The sequence below is a fragment of the Balaenoptera borealis genome (genome assembly GCF_965194805.1).
Source record: "Balaenoptera borealis genome assembly, chromosome: 5".
NCBI lineage: Eukaryota > Metazoa > Chordata > Mammalia > Artiodactyla > Balaenopteridae > Balaenoptera > Balaenoptera borealis.
Window position 1 is genome coordinate 126,058,612 of NC_138862.1, and position 19,623 is coordinate 126,078,234.

Consider the following 19,623-nt stretch of genomic DNA (forward strand, 5'->3'; position numbering starts at 1 on the left):
ACAGAATTCATTTGAGTTACTGACAAATTGCTGAAATAGCTATTTTTCTCCAGATTAAAAATGCTTAAATTCATATATTCCTCCATGTTGTTTATACACACTAAAGAAACTTTAAATTATAATGCCATTTTACATTTTTCAAAGGATGTGATCTTACTGTGAATCACAGCATCAATACAATTCATAATTACTCTTTCTTTTTGGTTTATTTCACGGGCCACATTGAATCTTTGCAAAGATACATGCAAGGTCTTAGGCCAGGAATCAGTAGCATTGGAGGATTTCACATACTCTGATTACCCTTTATTATAGACATTGTTATTTATTTGCTCCCAATTACCATTCTGTAATTTTACCTTCCATGGAAAATATATCACATTAAGCCAACCTTTTAAAGCACAAGAAATTAAATCAAGCTGGGAAAAAATAATAATAATAATAATAATGGGTTATTACTAAAGTGCTTTCCGACGTGAACGATGCATTATGACTTTGACCTCTTTCAGAAGGCCTGCTTTGTACCAAGTGGGCCCCGATGGACAGCAGGATTAGAGTTTTAGCAACAGGGGTAGAATATAAAAGCTCCATCAGGAAAGATAATTTACAGCACTGAGGTGCTGCAACTGGAACATTCCTTAGACAATTAAGCCTAGGTAGGTGCTCACCAAAACCACTCCACTGCTAGTGGCACCAGTGTGCAATGTTCTCATTAGCAAACAGGCACCATTCGGTATCATCTTGCCATGATGTCAAGGACCCACTTACCAATTCTATGGTTTCAACTGTTCTTGATTCCAAGACTGCTTCATTGCACCACTGTAAAACCTGTTTTTCAGGGAGTCTTTGTTTGCACCTTAAAGTCCTTTCTGCAGCAGGCATGCATCTGCCTTACAAGACTTCAGAATATAGGACAGAGGACTCTGTAAAATCGTAGTCCGTACATTCAAGGAAAATTTACTTTGTTAGAACAGTGGCCCGAGTTTGGCCTTATGTTCTAGCAAAAGCTCATTGCTTAGCTGCATTTAATAATCCATGAAACATTTCTGTGTGAATTGTGTGGCTGCAAAATGGGTAAAAAAAAAAAAGTGGGAAGCAGGAATAAAAAATTGGCAGAAAATAAAAATTAGTGAGATCTTAAATATTTGATCAAGGCCTCTATTTCCAGGTAAGCAGTTACCACCTTGGGCCCTCAGATGCCAGCAGAAGCCACAGAACACCATTCTGAATTATTAAAATAACCAGGGGAAACTTTTTTCTACTTAGTACTTTTAAATGAGCATGTAGCCTTTTAAGCTAACCTTTGCGTAAATATTTAACACAGGATTGGGTCAAATGTAAAAGAGCCAAAGTTCTCAGTCTAATACTCATCTGTAATTATGAATCAGATTATATAATGCATCTCAACCACTTCATTTTATTTTATTTTTTTCTCTCTCTGCTCCCACAATTCTTCCCAACTTGAGAGGAATCCAATCTGGATGAGTTGAAAGTCTGCATTCTAAAATATTTTCGAACTGTATGTTTACTGATTTTGTTTCTATTTTTCATTGGTTCAATGCATTCATTCATTCGACAAATATTTCTTGACTACCTACGAAGTGCCAGGCACTGTTCTAAGCGTGGGGATAGGGTATTCCTTGACAGTCCAGTGGTTGGGACTCCGTGCTGTTTCCACTGCAGGGGGCATGGGTTCCATCCCTGGTCGGGTAACTAAGATCCTGCATACCACGTGGTACAGCCAAAAGAAAAAAAAAAAAATGTGGGGATATATCAAGGAACAAAATATATAAAGACTCAGCCCTTTGGGGACCTTGCACTTAAGTGAGGGAGACAAATAAGAAAGAGATAAAGATTCCAATGACAGATAATAAGTGCTATGAAGAGGGTGGTATGGGAGTGCTGGTTGTTTATGTCTGAGGTAGGTGGCCTGTTAGAAAGCTAAGGAATTGGGCAAGTTACCTTGGGAGTTGGGGGGGTATACCATTTCGGTCAGCGAGAACAGCAGTGCAGCGGCTCTGTGGTGCAAACAGGCCCAGTGTGTTCAAGGAACAGCAGCAAAGCCAAGGAGACTGGGGGTGAGGAGTGGGCGCTGTCGGGAGACAATGTCAGGGAGGGCTTGTCAGAGCAGATCTTGTGAGGGCCTTGAAGGCCATTGGGCAGAACTTGGTGTTTTATGCTAATTGTGGTGGAAGTGACTGAGGATGTCTGAGCATGGGAGTGCTGTGGACTGATTCATATTTCAAAAGGATCACTTTAACTCAGTAGTAACTATGGCCAGTGGAGCCAGGTTGACCAAATGGTGGCTTCTCGTGGAGGCTTGCTTCAATGGCCAAGTAAGAAAGACTTCACATTGGCATTATCTGTTCATTGCCTATGAGAAAACATCCATCTTTTGAAGTCCTTAAAGAGATTGGAAAGGTTGCCCTCTCTGATCGTTTTAAAAGTCCACCAGTCTCCTTTTTTTACATTTTACTTTCACCAGCAAGAACTTGACCTTTCTGAGAGCTCAGAAGGTAAGGTTATGGTCTCATCCAACCACAGAGGCTGACCCAGCCTGCAGTCCCATCATGATCTGTCTGAAAGCAAGTCTTCCAGAATGTCCTCAGGTCACACCTGTAGGCCTGAGACAGTATGCAGAAAGTGCTTCATCAGGACACCATTAGGTGACAGAAGGAAGCTGCAGAATGGTTATAGCTTGATCTCATTTGGTAACCACATTTATATGCCTAGAACTAATTTGTAAAATGTTCAAAATGAGCTAACCTGTCAGTTCCAGTTTTTTCCCTTTAGAGACCTCCCACCTTCAGCTCTTTCTTGGGTTGGATAAATCTGAGCCACTTTCTTTACATGTTCTTTGTTTTCTAGAATTTTCCTGAAGGATCAAGCTCCAATTATCTGTAACAGTAGCTGCCTTAGTAATGCATCTTTTATTGGACTCCTAAATAAAACACTTGCACTTGAATCCTTGTCTCAGGTTCTGCTTGTAAGGGACCCAAACTGAGATGTAAAATCCTCCTCCTTCCTGAGGTGGCATTACCTGGCCACTTCCTTGACTCTAATGGCAGATAGGATTCAGGAGAAATAAAACTTACCCATATAAAAAAGATAAAAAAAATATTATCCCTGCTATACCCATGATCCAGGAGCCCTGTGTGCCCTCAAGCAAAGGGCATGACTCTCATGTAGATAGTCCCTTATCTAGAGTATTAGGAGCTAGTTGTCTCCCCCAAATGGATTTCTCAACCACAGCCTTTTGCCCCTCCTTGATTTGGGATAAGTGAAGTTATTATGGTTATTATGTGAGGTTCTTACCTCCCACCACTAGGAGGCACTACTTCATACCTGGGAAGCTAGGCTTCCTCCTAAACCAAGCCTTAATCTTCACTATCCCAGGGAAAGAAGCATCCCTTGCATGGAGAAGTCATTGCCCATCTCCCTCTTGCTCTCTGTGTCCAGCCTCTCCTTCCCTGGGTCAGGGCCCTGACTCAGAATGATTTAGCCCTTGATTTGAACCCAACCTGTGGTACCAATGCTACACACAGATTTTAAGTCCCTAACCTTTCTCACAAGCCTCCCACCCTGCTGGGAGACAAACCGTGTTATGAATAAGAGCCCGTCCGAAGATCATTATCCTTGAATTTTTTAAAATCTCAGAGTAGGAATGGCCTTTCTAAGTATGATACAAAATCCAGAAGCAATAATAAGAAAAGAGCAATAAATTTGACCACTATTTAAAATTTCTGAGTTGTTAAAAAAAAATAGGGCTGTAAAAAAGGGAAAAAAAATCCTCATGTGTATACCTATGAAGCCACTTAATCCTCCCCAAAAAGTTGTTGCCTCCAATTTTGCAGAAGGGTCCTGAGGCTTTGGGGAGGTAAAGTGACTTTGCCCAATGTCACCTTGTTGAGGCACATTTCACACTGTAAGGGAGTCACTTCTGATTCTTGGGAGCTGGACGAGGGAGGAAGGAGAGGGAGCAGGAGAGACGTGAGGCAGAGCAGAGGAAGGGGAAGGACTGAACTCTCAGGAGAGAAGGGGTGTCAGGGAGGGTGTGGACACCGCTTCTTCAGTCTGAGTAAGCAGAGGTGGACCAGCCCCTTCACCTGTGCACTTATTGGGTGCTAGCTGTGTGTCCCCTGTGCTGATTCGGGAGGGGACAAGTAAGGGCCCTCCTAAAAGTAGAGACAGTATGCCTGTCCAGCCAACATCATGGGAGCACTGTGAGAATCTGGTGATCCGGCAGGGGCCCAGAGCCAGCTTTACAAAACACTCCGTACTAAGAACCTGTCACGGATGCTAGGAAAAGCTGGGAATGAGGTGTGCAGCAGTCACAAAACCTTGACATCACCCTTGATATCTCTTTTTTTTGCACACTTCAGTTCACTCCATTAGGAAATCCTATTGGCAGAAATTGTTGCATCTTGACCTTCACCGCCCCTGTAAGGACTGGGAGTTATGGAGGGTTCTGGGTGGGCAGAGGAGGCCAGGCCACACTGGGGAAGCAAATTCAAGAAATAAATTACCTGCGAAGATCTCAGAGGATATGGACCTGAATCTCCAAGGTCCCAGCATTTTGTTGTGATTGCTTTTTCCCATTCTAAATAAATTTTCATTTGCAAGGCTTGATTCTGTAGGGCTTTCTAAAACAGCCCTCCTACTCCCCTCCCCCCACAATTGTATACGCTTCAGGCCCCAGAAAGCCTTCATCCACTCCTGGTTTGAGGTGTCAGAGCTCACCAGGGCAGGACTTGAGAACAGAGGGGTAAACTTGTCAGGAGAGGGAAGGCAGGGGCGCAGGAAGAGAGTAAATCCTCATCGAACATGGCAGAAAGTCAACAGATAACTCAAGAAACCTCTGTGTAAGCTTATTTTTTAGCGACAAGGGGGTAAGCACTAGCAGAACTCAACGCAGTAAGTGCTATAAAGGACTGCGTGGTGGGGCGCAAGGGAGAGGGCTCTGTTGCTTCCATTATAAGAACATGCAGGTAATTTTATTTTGTAAAAAGTGCTCATGCATTACTTAGATATATTTTTAAATTCGATCTTTAAAAAAAGAAAGTAAAAAATAAAAATAAGTAATAAAACGGAACGCAAAACATAGAAAAATAAAATGCAAATGCGCACACAAGCCAGGGAGTGGGAGCAGAGGCGGGGCGCTGGGGGCGTGGCTTGGCAGGAAGGGGAGGGGGTGCTGGGCGGGGTCTCTTTAGGGCCCGCCCCCATGGAGGAAGTTGGGCGCCGCGGTTTCTCTCTGACTCCGCCCACCTCGGGAAGCCCTTGCAGCGCAGGGTCAAGTTCGCCTTAGGCCCTCTCCCCAGCGCGGGGGTGGGAAGGGCAGGTGACTGGCTGCCCAACCGTAAAGGGCGGTGCGTGCGGAGGCCTGGAGCGGTCTTCACCGGGCCTTGGGTGCGGGGCCGCGCGCGGGCGAAGAGCCCCGGTTCGGCGCCGCCGGGCCTCCAGTCCCCTGCAGTCCCCCCCCAGAGGCTCGCCGAGTGCCTCTGCGGAGCCCCGCGACGCGCAGGTAAGCGCAGCCAAGGCCGGGCCTGTTCAGCCCGTCTTTGCCCTGGCGGGCGCCCGCCGAAACCTGGCCCGCGCCGGGGCGACAGGTGGCGGCGGAGTGCGGAGCCCGGTAGCCCGTCTGGGTCGGATGAACCCCAGAACGCCTCCTGTGTACAGCCGGCGCCGCCCATTCTCGCCACAGCGTTATCGACCTAACCCCAGCACCCCTGTGGCTCAGACCCGAGCCCATCTTCAGCACTAGCGCACTCAACAAATGCAAATAAGGATCCACCAAATCCTGCATGCCATATGAGTGCCCGCCACTGGGCTCAGTGCTGGGGGGTACAGTGCGGGCCAACGAACGTAGTGCCCACCCCCCGTGGAGCTCGCGGTCTGGTAAGAGAGACCCACAGCAAATAGGTAATCTCCACACGTGAGTGTAAAAGTTAAAACTGAAAGATCTGTGAAGATAGGAAGTGCAGTGTGCTGGGAGAGCATTTAGCCGGTGGTCCCCATCTATAAAGGATGCTGGAGCTCACACTTCAATATGAATGGCAGGGTCCCGAGGTGGAGAACGATGGAGCAAACACACTTGCTGGGAGAGAGTGTGGCTTGTTTGAGAAAAGGAAGGTCAGTGGGACCTGCCCACTGAAAGTGGGAAGCAAAGCAAGTTCCCTAACTTCCTCCTCTGTAAAATGGGACTGTTCCTCCCCATTGACGATTGAGACTTTGCATGTAAATGACTTAGTGGTGTTCCAAGCGTGCAGTAAGTGAAGTGAAGGTGAAGGTTTCTGTGGATGGAGCAGGGTGTTGATCTGGGCTGAACGCAGTGTGCTACCTCTGGGCACTCACTTCCCCTCTCCTGGAGTCCTGTCTCCTTGTCTGAGTAGAATCTCTCAAACAGCTTGTTCTCTAAAATGAGGACTGCTTTAGTCATTCATTCTTAAAATATTTAACTGGTGCCCACTTTACATTGGCCTTGCCCTCCTGGAGCTCATGCAGGGTGGGCCAGGTGAAGTACACTGGTAGTCTCAGCCGTGGTGCTCTGGAGCCCAGAGGAGAGAGCCTGATCCAATCGCCTTGCCAGGGAAAGCCTCCTGCTTCCGTCAGGGCCAGGTATACATTTCCCAGAAAGGCTCACCTGTTAGTGCCAACACCATGAACCCCCTGAGAACATAAGGCTCACACTCCTCTGCTGAGCATGTTACTTCCTTATTTTCGTTGGTGGCATCTCCCCCCAAAACGGGCCAGAAAACTCCCAAGAGGCAGCAACCCTACTGGTCCCTCGCTGAGGACCCCCAGGGATTTAGGAGAGGTTTGGAAGCATCAGAAAACACCGGCTGGCGACTGCTTGGTATATTTTATTGGCTTGGATGATGCCAATTCCTTCTTTGGCTCGGTTTATACTGTTGGTGGAGACTGCGGATTTGCTCCATGAAAACAGGCCGGGAGGCCCAGAGAGTGGAGAACACAGTTGAGAGAAGAGTCTGGCACCATTTGTGAGTAGGGGTAAAAAAAAAAAAAAAGCAGAGGACAGGTGTTAACAGAAGGGTGCTGGGGGAAGAGGGGGAGAGGGCAGGCTTTGTGCAGCCACTCTGTTTCCCCTTGCAGACTGTGGCAATGCCACCTGCGGAGACCAAAAGGAGAGCGCTGGGTTAGGCAGTCACAGACCTGGGTTCAGGTTCTTATTTGTTACTTCCCAGCTCTGTGCCTGACCCTGGGCAGGTCACTTATTATCTGATTGTGCAAGCTTAAGACAGTGCTTGGCATCTAGTTGGCCCTGAAGAAATGTTACCTCCCTCCCTCTTCCCCTAAGTGAACTAAAATAGGAGTAATAATAGTGCCTACCTAAGAGGGTTATTATGGGATTTAATGAGTTAATGTACCTAAAATACATAGAGCAGTGCCTGACATGTAGAAGTTACTGCTGCTGCTGCTATTGTTATTATTCCTTATTCTGGGTAAAAATTGGTGAAACAAGGCAGGCAGAAGATAGGAGGTGGGGGTGAGAGGTTGATTCTGAGGAACTGTGCAGGGTGATTAGTGGGGGAGTTGTGTTATCTGTTGCAGTGGTTTTACTGGAAAGCATCAGCCCTGGCAGGAAAAAGCGGTGTTCTGGGTGATAAAAGGCCTCTTGGGCAGCCAGGCTGTCAGAAGGCCTGAAGACTCAGGCCAAAGAAAACACAGCAAAAGCATGGGGGAAAAACTAGGGTTGAAAAAGATCCAACGTTGTCTTGTTTGGATTGTCCCTAACCCACAGCTGGGTGTGGGTCCCCGGTGAATAGCTGCCCCTGCTCCATGCTGACCCCTGCCCTCCTGTGGCTATGGTAATTGCCTGAAACCGGTCCAGGAGCTGTGGAATCCAATTCTGTAAGCCCTGTACCCAGCAGAATACTGGGCCCATAATGAAGGCATGAATGAATGAATGAATGAACAAAGGAACCTAAACCCACAGATCAAATTTCTCAGTGTGCAAGTGTGCTGTTAAAAGAAGGGAGTATGAAGATAGGGAGAGATAACTAATGTTTTTAGGCCCTTGCTAAGGGCCGAGGATTTTCATGTATGTTGCAGCTTAGTGGTGAACACTGCAGCTTTGGAGTCAGATGAAATTGCCTGTGTGACCTCACATGCATGACAGAAGCTCTCTGAAGTACAATTTTGCATCTGTAACATGGGACTCATTGCCCCTCATTTGTAGGGCCGTTATGAGCAGTCAGTAATGCTCATATGTAAGTGTGTGGTGTGCCGTCCTCAATGCACAGCACAGGGTTTGGGAAGTACTCAGTCAATAATAGCTGCTGTTATTATTATTATATTGATTAATCCTCCCAGTGCTGTCCACTGCGATGAGGAAACGGAAGGCCACAGACACAGATGGGTGGCGTTGATTCTGAACTCTGTCCTGTCTGGAAGCAGAGGTTCTCTGCAGATGCTAACCAGACAGCTTTATGTGCATTTCATGCATTACTTAAAGCACTTGACTATGTGAAATCTTAAAAGGAAAAAAAACTGTAAAATTATAATTTATGTGTCTTTCAAGTTCAGGTTTATCATCTAGATAAATCTTCCATGCATCTATGTTAAACCACTTTGGGCTGTCGAAGCTTTTAAATAAAGTGGCTCATCCTGACCAGTGTCTGTCTTTGCTCGTTTATCACAGTTCTCTGGTAAAGACAGACAGATCCCCTTTGGCAGGGCAGGCCTCAGGACGGCAGCTCCTGCCCCACCGTTTTAGCCGTGTGGTTCTGCACGGTGTGTTTAACAAACCACAGTGGACTCGTGATTCCCTCATCATTGTCTCTCTCATGTACACATAGACCCACAGCACCAATCTTGGAACTAGGAATAGAAAGGCGTTCTGCGGCTAGTGTGAATCTGGGGAAATCACAGGTTCTCAGTGATGGGTTTGGGGGGTGAAAACGCCTTGGATGAATGTGGCGGTGTCTTCTAGAAGTCAGGGCTGTCTGCCCTTTCCACCCAGGAGTGCCGTCTCTGGGTCTGGCCTCCCGCCCAGTAAAGGTCTGATCTGCATCCCCGTGCCTTCCTGCTGCCCCTGTCTCTGGCCGGATCTGCCCCGAAAGCTGGAACCCCTGCAGCACCTGCAGGGGCACAGCCTATTGCAGGGAAGCCTTTCCGAAACAACCCTGCATTCCCGTGGTCCCACTGGGCCCCTCTGCTGGGCATCACTTTTCCTGCTGCCCTGGCATTACCTCCTCTGTGGGCTGTGAGCGCTTCCACAGCTATTGGATTGAGCACCCCTGGTGCCCAGCACCATGTCTTGCTCATTTTCCTCCCTCCTTCTCTCCCTTTCTTCCTTCTATACATGCTCAGGCAGGGTCCTGGGGATGAGAATGCTGAGACAAAGTGACACAGTCTCCACACTCATGCGGCCCAAAGACATCATGGGACAGATTATTGATAAAGACAGAATTAAGCACATGACCACACACACAACGTCAAGTTATAAACCAGATTAACTGCCATGAATGAGAAGCCTGGCATGCCAGGAGAACGCATAAAGGTGGGATAGATATAGAGATTTAGTCAGTATTGATATAGATAGAGGGGGCCCGGAAATGTTGGTTGGAGGCTTATACTGAATTATTTATATACCTTTGAAGACTGTTGGATAGTATTTTTCTATGAATTCTGGCAAACAATATTTTATGCAGCCAAAGTAGTCTTATAAGAATGTGTACTTTAAAAATCACTGAGCTTTGGCTTCCAAATGGGAAAATAATGCTAATGCTCCGGTTTACTTAACCCTTTAGAGTTGCAGAGCCCCTCCTTGGATATTGTCTCATTGGATGTGCTACTTCTCAGCATCTCTCATACTAGGTGGCGGCAACATACAGGTGTCCAGCTCACCTGGGGTAGATTGGGCGTGGTGGGCCTTGAGGCCCTCTCCCTTCAGAGTGACAGGGACCACCAAGAGCCTATTTTTTTCTCCTTCTTTGATATCTCTGGGCACATCAGGCTGAGGTTCTGGCATAGATTTTATGACATTGCGTCTAGAGACCTGTCATTTGAGGGGAAAGAAGGGCAAAGCTGACTGCTCTTGTCTGGGTGTGTGGAGGACACCTGTCTGCATGCAGCTGAGGGAGGGCGGGATAGCTGGCAGTGACCTACCCCTCCAGAGCCCCGCCATCCCAGCGTGGTCCCTCGTCAGGAACCAGCGTCCTCCAGAGGCACACCACGCCTACCTTCAAGCCCAGTCCGTTCCTCTGAGAACAAAGAGAAAATCATACTCGAAGTCCAGTTTTAAATAAGACATGATCCAAACAGCCCCAGGAAGCATTCTCTCTCCATGACTAAATATTATTAGAGAGTTATTTTATTTATTTGGCCAGCGCTGATGACAAAATACATCTTCGATCCCTACCTGTCTCAGAGGTAGACCTTATTACAAGAGATGAGCTGCCGTCTTCCCCGAAGCAAAGGAAGGAAAGTCGCATCGCTGTGCAGAAATTGAGCAGGCCTCTGCGCCAGTCTTGGTGGGGTTGGGCTTGAGCGCTGTATTCTCAGGGTACAGGTCTAATAGGCTTGTAATCGTGTGGCTCTGAGCCATGGAGAAAAGAAGTGGCTCTGGAAATCTGCCTTCCATAAGGCTGACACACAGTGACGGTATTTATTGCCTCTAGGAAGTGCATGTTAAGGGGTAGGTATTTATGAAAAGGGTTCTGAGGAGTAAATGTGCCCATCAGTCAGCCTGGAACTCTTTAAAGCTCCTAAGATGGTTTTAAATTAGAGCCAGTCTTCCTTCCTGCCTTCCGCCTTCCATCAGCACCCCCCTCCCTTGCTTCCTGTTATAGAAATGAACTGTCAAGGCAGGACACAGCCCAGGTAGGAGTGTGGGAACTCTCCTGACTTGCAGAGTTCACGTATTCAAGGCAGATGTGTGAGGGTTCGCGCCTTGATTCCGGTCCTTCCCACCTAGTTACCGCATTGGCAAGACAGGAGTGTGGAGCAAGGCTGAGCAACGAGATCAGCCTAATTGCCCCCTAACCACAGCCACCAGCTGCTCTGCTCTCAGCCAGTCTGCCGGAAAGGGTGGACAGTTGGTGGGGCGGGGGGAAGAATGATGAAAACAAGTGATGCAAACTAAGCTGAATTGGGGCCCAGTAAGTGGCATATGGGAGAGAATGAATGTCAGTGTCAGGGAATCCCACCAGGCCAGGTAAAGAGCAGGCTTTAAAAGGCTAGAAGTTGCTCTGTGAGCAGTTGATCATTAGAACAGAAGGCCTGTTACACGAATTAGTGTGTAGGAGTCTAACTTGAAATTATTATTGACCTTCAAATGCTCATTTTAAAGATCAGAAATTGGTGTTTATTGCACAAACCCTATACTTAGTATCAAAGACTGCTTTGCTTTTTAATTCTCCCATCAGGCCTTCTTCTATGTAACTTTTTTTAAAAATTTCATTTAATTTTTTTAATACAGCAGGTTCTTATTAGTTAACTGTTTTATACATATTAGTGTATATATGTCAATCCCAATCTCCCAGTTCATCCCCCCCATCCCCCCCCCGCTTTCCCCTCTTGGTGTCCATACGTTTATTCTCTATATCTGTGTCTCTATCTCTGCCTTGCAAACCGGTTCATCTGTACCATTTTTCTAGATTCCACATATATGCGTTAATATACGATATTTGTTTTTACCTTTGTGACTTACTTCACTCTGTATGACAATCTCTAGGTCCATTCACGTCTCTACAAATGACCCAATTTCGTTCCTTTTTATGGCTGAGTAATATTCCATTGTATATATGTACCACATCTTCTTTATCCATTTGTCTGTCGATGGACACATAGGTTGCTTCCATGTCCTGGCTATTGTAAATAGTGCTGCAAAGAACATTGGGGTGCATGTGTCTTTTTGAGTTATGGTTTCCTCTGGGTGTGTGCCCAGTAGTGGGATTGCTGAGTCATATGGTAGTTCTATTTTTAGTTTTTTAAGGAACCTCCATACTGTTCTCCATAGTGGCTGTATCAATTTACATTCCCACCAACAATCCAAGAGGGTTCCCTTTTCTCCACACCCTCTCCAGCATTTGTTGTTTGTAGATATTTTGATGATGGCCATTCTGACCAGTGTGAGGTGATGCCTCCTTGTAGTTTTGATTTGCATTTCTCTAATAATTAGTGATGTTGGGCATCTTTTCATGTGTTTGTTGGCCATCTGTATGTCTTCTTTGGAGAAATGTTTATTTAGGTCTTCTGCCCATTTTTGGATTGGGTTGTTTGTTTTTTTAATATTGAGCTGCATGAGCTGTTTATATATTTTGGAGATTAATCCTTTGTCTGTTGATTCGTTTGCAAATATTTTCTCCCATTCTGAGGGTTGTCTCTTCATCTTGTTTATAGTTTCCTTTGCTGTGCAAAAGATTTTAAGTTTCATTAGGTCCCATTTGTTTATTTTTGTTTTAATTTCCATTACTCTAGGAGGTGGGTCAAAAAAGATCTTGCTGTGATTTATGTGAAAGAGTGTTCTTATCTACAGTTTAAAAAAAAAAAAAAAGAGTGTTCTTCCTATGTTTTCCTCTAAGAATTTTATAGTGTCTGGTCTTACATTTAGGTCTTTAATCCATTTTGAGTTTATTTTTGTGTATGGTGTTAGGGAGTGTTCTAATTTCATTCTTTTACATGTAGCTGTCCAGTTTTCCCAGCACCACTTCTATGTAACTTTTATGATGCTATTGGTCGACCTTGTCTTAACATTTTTTGTGTGTGAGAAAGAGGATGCCAGTTTCTGTTACCTGGTTTATATTTTATGACTAATCCAAGAACTGTAGATGATAAAAGTAGGGGGGCTTCCTGTTTCAGATGTCACTGAATTGCTGCCTTTTGGCTTCTGGAATTCTGTCTTAAGAAAATAATTTGAAAATTGGAAAATGCCACTGTATGAAGATGCATCATTATTTATAATGGTGAAAACTTACAAGTGACTTGAATATCCAGTATAGGAGGGTGTCAAGTTACAGAACACCAGGTTGGTGGAATATTTAAAAACAGGAAGATTAGTAATGAGAGAAGTCATTACCCGCTCAGTGAACAGAATACTGTTCCATGAAAGATGTATTCAAGAAAATGGTCTATGAGGGGTGCCTCAAGGGGACAAGAATTGCATTTGAACAGTGGAACAATGGCTGACTTTTTTCCATATTTTAAACTTTCTATATTGTTTTATTACTCCTATAAAGTCTTTTTTAAATTCTAAAACGAGCCAAGTTCAATAATGATCTTTATGCTGTTTGCGATTTTAAGGTCACTGCATTCGTGGCCTTATCCTGATTAAATCTCTTACTCAGCAGTTTCTAAGGCCAGGCTTGGCTCCCTGCCTCGGTGTCTCTGCTTGAGGGACATCCTCTGGGGCCACTGGCTGAGTGGCCAGGAGATGTGCTCCCTCTGGCTGTGTAGACTTAGATTCTCAGGGTCTTATAAGTTGGAGGCGGCAACTGCCCACCCCTGCCCTGCAGGCTCACACCCCTCTGCCAGTCTCTCTCATCCCTGTTCCCCACCTAGTCCCCAGTGGTGGGGTAGGGATGGGGGGTTTGGGTTTGCAACCTTTGGGGGCTTCATTGGTAAAGTTTCAGCAAACTCTGCCCCCCGGCCCCAAACACACACTCACTCACTCCCTAAGTCAGCAGTTGCCTGGGGCGGCTCTACATCACTCTGGCTTCTTGTCCTGCTTAGACCTTGGTACTCCTGTACCTCAGGGCCTGGATTCTACATTCTTGACGCCAGCTGTCCCAGTGTCCGCCCTGTCCCCCTCCATCCTCTGCTGCCCAGTGCTGGCAGGGGCCTAGTGCTTGGCCAATGGTACGTCCTAAAGCAGCAGTTCTCATACTCAGCTGGCCATACGTTGGGAAATCATGGCACGTGTCCTTACTTGAGACAAGGATTTGAGTCTGTGTGGTTTATTTGGAAGGAAATCCCAAATAAAGAAGGGAAATAAGGAAGTAGGGAAATGAGCCAGAGAGGCGCACCATCGAGCCCATCACCATCGTGGACCACTGGAGTTTAAACCTGCTGGGAGTTTCCGGCAGCCAGTGTGTAGGGCACCCATCCCAGAATTGGCCTCTCCTGGGGATGGGCGGCTGGGTATATACACACCCTTGCGATCTGTCATTGGTTGAGCAAGGCTCCTTAGGGGAAGCGAATTCTCTGGGACTTCCGGCAGCTTCCAGTCACCAGGTAAAGCACCAGGGCAAAGGGCTGCAGGTGCTGACTCATAGAAGATGCTGGCTTGCTCTGAAACAATGAGTCCTGAGAGCTCAGGGCGTAGCACGGACAGTGTCTGCTGTGCTGTTCTTCCCTAAACACCATGAACGTGATCAGTGCGCTAAACTGAAAATAACCAAATCCATAATTCTGTGCTGAATCAGACCTGTTTATACTCAATTGAAGACTACCTTAAGAGTAGCCAACCCTCAAAATTAATGAAAAATCATGGGAAGAAAACTTTAGAAAAGAAAAATATTACCATTTTTTTCCCCTGTGAGTTGGGCTAGACTACCAATATTTGATTTAAGTGGCAGAACACTAGTATTCTGCAGCCATGCGCTTTGAGACCCAACACTTTAAAAGACGGCCTGAGTATATAAGAAGAGTTATCTTTATTTTGGCAACGTTTCCCCCTCTCTTGTAGCTCGATTTTTTTTCTGTTATTTTTCAAGTGTAATACACTAAGATGACCCTAAAAGGAAAATTCATTGGGAGAAAACATTGAACCTCATTTGTATCAACCCATAATTATGTCTCCAGTGCCGTGTTTTAATATTAATGCTGGATTCACCATACTGACACTGATACCAGAGGATGGGAGAGAATGTCTGTAGTTATGGCTTTAGACACTGTGATAAATGTTTTGTAGTCATTGCCTTTCTATAGAAACACTCCATCTCCAATTAAAGATTTAGTAAGCACTTCATCAAAGTATCTGTTAACAATTGACATACAATATGGTTGTGCTGACATTTCAACTTAATTCACTCTATAGTTTGAGTCCCAATCCATTTTATATGCCTGTTTTTTTTTTTTCTATGCACGGAGGAGGAATAATGGCAGAAATTTGGGGGCATATTGCAGATTCTAGAAACATTTCCATGTATTTATTGTCTGTTGGCATATTTGTCACTACAAATGAGAAAGCCTTACTCCAAGAGAAGATTTAAAATTGTTCATGTAGCAAGCTCAATAGGATTTAGTGGCTAAATCTCATATGCTTTGAGTTATGGGCATTTTAGTATTTGCATAGAAGGGGCATTCATTCAAGATCCCGGCATTTTAGAGAAATGAGGCCATTTCCCTTTAAGGTATGGTTTAATGTGCGTTCCATAAAGAGCGGGATGGCGATGCTTGGTGCTAGTGCCCTATTCCTGTGTCCCGTGCGCACAGCAGACTTCACTCCCTGATACCCAAGCCTGCATCCTCCTCTACAAAGCGTCCCCTGCAGCCACTCCAGCTCCTCAGGACTGGCTGACTGGATGAAGCCTCTGGACTCCCCATGCTGTTGCACACCTTTGTACTTGGCCTTGACATTACTGTGCACGGCCAACAAAACAAAGGAATCCTTCACAGTCTCTCTCTAAAAAAAAAAAGATGAACTCAAGAGGTAGTTTTTCCTCACCTTATGCTTTTCAGTCGCCTCTTTGTTGTGCAGACGGTATCTACTCAATTTGTTAATGTTTGTCTCCCTTGTTTCGTTCTATTATATGCATTTTGATTTTTCCCTTTCTGCCTTTTCCCCTCTAATGTTGCTCAGAAGATAAAGCAGGGAGCCCCAAATTATTTGCTGTTTGGTCTCATCAAGTTTGGTTGCAGTGATTTGTATTGATGGGAATGCACTGAGAGCTTCCTTTTTTTCCCACCACTTCAGGAAGGCTACTCTCCTATAGAGAGGTCACCAGTGACCTCTGCATTGCCAAATCTTCCAGAGCTCTCTCTGTATCTTCGGTGTAACATTTGACACCTCTGACCATGCCCAGCTCTTGAACTCTTCTTTCTTGCATTTTCCTCCTTCTTCCCTGATGATGATTCTTTGACTTCTACCTGCTCCTTTTCCTCTGCTGGCATTTTCAGTGGGGCATCCCCGGGGGTCTCCTTCTCTTGTTTGTGCACTCCACCTGGATGACTTCATTCCCGGCCCTGGTTTTTAATGACCACCTTTACCCAGACGCCTCCTGCATCCTCAGCTCCGTCACATCCCCTCTCTGGAGCCCAGACCTTGGTACCCAGCAGCCTGCTGAATGGTGCCCCTTGTGGTCCCCATGGGCATCCAGAGTCATATGTTTCATTTGTTTAGACTATTCCTACTTTCATAGGGCCAACTAAATACTTGCCCCCAGGTTGGTTTCTGCTACCCCCTTGGGCTTATAGGTAAACTGTTCTAAGTGTGTCAGAAAGCTTCCATGTTGGAAAATCAAGTGTAAGACAGAGGCACAAACCAAGAACTGCTCCTCAAAACTTAAGGGATTGAAAGAAAACAGTTATTTGGTTCTTGTCTCTACAGTTCTGGGGGTTGGCTGGACTCAGTGAAGCAGGTCCCACCCTGGGGCTCTCATCTAGTGGCAGTTAGTTGGCCATCTCAGTGCCCCCCCTCACTCAGGGCCTAGTGGCTGGGACCTGGGCTGGGCGGGGCTGCTGGCCTCGGTTCCCCCCTGCAGGACAACTGGGTTCTGAGAGCAAACATCCCAAGAGGACCAGGTGGAAGCTCCGTCACCTCTCTTGGCACACCCTCAGATGTCTCAGGGTGTCATTTCTGCCATATTTACCTGCCTGCCCAGCTACAGAGGGACAGGACGTAGACCTGCTTCTCAACAGAAGGCACGCCAGCATCACGTTGCAGCTGTGTTGGAAATGCACCTAAGCCACAGTCCCCAAACGTGTCCCTTTGAGAACTACCCTAAATGCCACAGAAGCTTTACCTTTTATTTAAAATTTTTTTGGAATAGGTAACATATTTACATGATTGGAAAGTTTAAAAAAAATAAATGTAAATGTATTCAATGAAAATGGTCTTTCTCATCCCATATCCCAATACCCTTACCTCCCCACAGACAACCACTGTTATGTTTCTTTATAATTCTTTGAGAGTTTATAGGTCTTTTTTATATTTCACCCCTATACAAAACACAGTATTCTATACTCACCATTTTGCATTTTGCTTTTTTTTTTTTTTTTTTTTTTGCTTAACAATATGTCTGGGAGAGATTTCCATATCAGTACATAAAGCATTCTCTCCTTCCCTCTCTCCCTTCCTCTCCGTCTCCCTCCCTCACAGAGGCACAGCATTCCACTGAGCGGCTTTACCCCAGTTTACTTAACCAGTTCTCTGTGGGTGGGCCCCGGGCTGTTCGCAGTCTTTCTCTATGACAGATGCTACTGCAGTGCGTAACATACATATGCCATCCTTCATGTGAGACAATAAACTAGGAAATCTTCCTCAAGGGCTCCAGCCTGTTATGTGTATCCTCTTCCCATAATGCCTTGCAGCTCCTTCCATCGTGCACTTACCTGCCTCCTCTCACTGGACTGTGGGATCCCACGGGTCATGGGCTGTCGCCGTTGTAGCTCATTTCCACACTGCCTGGCACAGGGAGCTCGGTGTCCACAGTGTGCAAAGGAGGCCTGTGGCGAGGAGGCGGAAGAAGGAAGAGTAGGGAAAGGTGACTGAGTACAGGTTTCTGGGTGGCCTGTGATCCACCTCCTCTAATTTCATTTGGAGCCTTGTCTCTTAGTGGCAGGTACCACTTGAGGCCTAAGTGGGTCCTCCCTCAGTCACTGAAACTGGAACCTGGTCCCACCCTATCCTGCCTAGCTTCATGGCTGTACCCCAGGAGGCCTGGGCCCAAAGCCCAGTTTTTGTGCAGTCTCCCTGTTCAACCCAGGACCACTCTCTGACAGCTTGTCCTTTCCTGCTTGAGGAAGTATCCTTAAATCACATATTTTCACTCTTTCTCTGCTGGGAAATATATTCCCTAAGGAATATAGATTGTTTTTGTTAAATTAGGGAGGCTTATCTCTAACCCTCACGGGAAAAATGGACAGTTATGCTAGTTGTTTTAAAGAAGGCTTTCTGGGGATGTTCAAGATTCTTTCTGTTACAAGGAATAGAAACCTCACTCAAACTAAGTCAAGCAAAGCTAGGCATATGGCTATTAGAATAAAAACGTTTTAGGGTATCAGGCACAGCTGGATCCAGGTGCTCAGATCATGGCACCAGGAAGTGCACCTTCTCTATCTTTCAGCAGTTCCACTATGAACACCACTGTGTTGGCTTCACTCTCTAAGGTAGGGAGAATGGCAGCTCCAGGCTTATGTGGAGTTTACAGCTCCTGATTTCAGAAGAAGATACTCTTTCGTCCAGTGTTCATATTGAAAAGGGGCTCTGATTTGTCTATAGTTAAGGTTTTCTGGCCATCTTGATTGACAGACCTTCCAGAATCATAAGGAGTGGTAGCAGAGCAGTTTCCAAAACACATGGAGTGGCCCACTGCAGATGGTGATTCAAAATTCAAATTTCAGACTGAGAGGAGTACCTGAATTGGAGGTGGTAGGCCTAGGAGTGAGTTAAAAAAAATTCACTGTGCTCATCTCTCTATTTTTGTATATGTTTGAAATTTTCTGTAGTAAATAGTGCTTTTTTTAAAAAGTTCATTATAAAAAAGAAAAGAAGAGCAGTTTTTTTCTGACTTGGTTTGGGAACTCTCAACAAAAAAGCCTGCACATCCCTGTATGTTTACTGTCTGATTTTCTCACTCTCTCATTTTCTTCTCATTGTGTAAAGAAACCTTAATCCTTACTCTCCTCTAAGCTGGGGATTGGGAGGAAAACACATAATAGTTGACTTAAGATTTGTGTGGTGTGCTGGGAGGGGCACGGGGGTAAGGCAGTCAGGTGTCCGTAAGTCCGTATCTCCATGGTTCCCAGGACAAAAGGCTTGGAATATTCCAGCCAGGGGAAAGAAGGAAGTCGATGCTGGCTCCCTCTAATGGTCAGTACTGGAGCCTCAGTTAGTGTGGACAAGACGAGGTGAGACTTTCATGGGGTCCTGGGCTTTCTCACATGTGTTATTAGGAGAAGGTCAAGGTCCTCAGACCGTCACAGACTGGCTGCTAGGAGATATTTTAGAGAGTGCTTAGATAGCCTTTTCATTTTGTAAGTGAGGAAACTGAGGCCAGAGGGGTTGAGTGACTTGCCCAAGGTCACACAGCGAAGTAGCAGGAGCAGAGCTAGATTGGAGTCTCCATAATCTGACATCTGAGTCTGGTACCACTTAATAGCTGTGTGACCTTGAGTAAGCCCCATTACCTCTCTGAGTTTCAGTCTCTCTCTGGTGGACGGAATAATGGCCCACATCCCAATCCCTGGAACCTGTGAATAGGTTTGGTTACATGGCGTGAGGGAATTAAGGTTGCAGATGAAATTAAGGTTGCTAATCAGCTGACTCTAAAATTATCTTGGATCATCCAGATGGGCTCGATGTAATCACAAGAGTCCTTACAAATGAAAGAGGAAGGCTGGAGAGACGGTCACAGTGATACAGTGTAAGAAAGACTGGGCCGGCCATCACTGGCTGGGAAGATGGAACAGGGCACGAGCCAAGGAATAGGGCAGCCTCTG

The 19,623-nt window shown here is 45.8% G+C and overlaps 1 protein-coding gene across 3 annotated transcripts in view; it reads left to right on the forward strand.

Moving 5' to 3' along the window:
- The first annotated feature begins 5,223 nt into the window (after positions 1 to 5,223).
- The window catches only part of NMNAT3 (nicotinamide nucleotide adenylyltransferase 3), a 115,125-nt gene continuing 100,725 nt past the window's right edge, over positions 5,224 to 19,623 (forward strand). For 2 of the 3 annotated variants that reach the window (XM_082392402.1, XM_082392403.1), the window contains exon 1: positions 5,224 to 5,521. The gene's annotated coding sequence lies outside the window, so the exon portion shown is untranslated. The remainder of the gene's footprint in view (positions 5,522 to 19,623) is intronic. The other variant, XM_082392404.1, reaches the window with a different exon arrangement.